Genomic DNA, 569 nt, shown 5'->3' with positions numbered 1-569 from the left:
CTCGCGGCTGCCTCTGGCACCTGAGTATTAGTGACAGACTTTTTGCGCCACCGGTAGTCGCGCGCGCCCCAGAGTTCTTCAGACCCCAGGTCGCCTGGGGTGGGGGCCCTGGCCCCGCGCCACACGTGGAGAGGACCGAGGTCCCGGAGCGCGGCGCGGCCGGATCCGTCCGGGCTCCAGCTTCCCAGCAGCGCCCTCCCCGGGGCGGGCCCTAACGCCCGGTGCCGCGGCGAGTGGGCGGCCGGAGGCTGGTGGCCAACCCGGCGAGCGGCTGCGAAGCTGCAGGAGCGGCGCTCGGACGCAGCGGACGCAGCGATCGCAGGAGAACCGAGGCCGCCGAGGAGGAGGGGGACGACGACGACGACGACTAGGACGAGGAGGAGGGGGAACTACCCGACGAAGGGCGCCGCCGCCGAGCAGGGAGGCGGGTCCTCCGCGCCGTCGCCGCGGCTGTTCCGGGACGCCACCCCGAGCTCGCCCGCCTCCCGAAAGGGGCTCGCCAGGTAGCTCTCCGCCCCGGGGCGCCCTGTCCGGCCCCGCCCGGCGCCTGGGTGCCAGCGAACGCGGCG

Source organism: Octodon degus, unplaced genomic scaffold, assembly GCF_000260255.1.
Source record: "Octodon degus isolate 3935 unplaced genomic scaffold, OctDeg1.0 scaffold00024, whole genome shotgun sequence".
NCBI lineage: Eukaryota > Metazoa > Chordata > Mammalia > Rodentia > Octodontidae > Octodon > Octodon degus.
The sequence above is the reverse complement of the archived record's forward strand: the minus strand, read 5'-3'. Positions refer to the sequence as shown.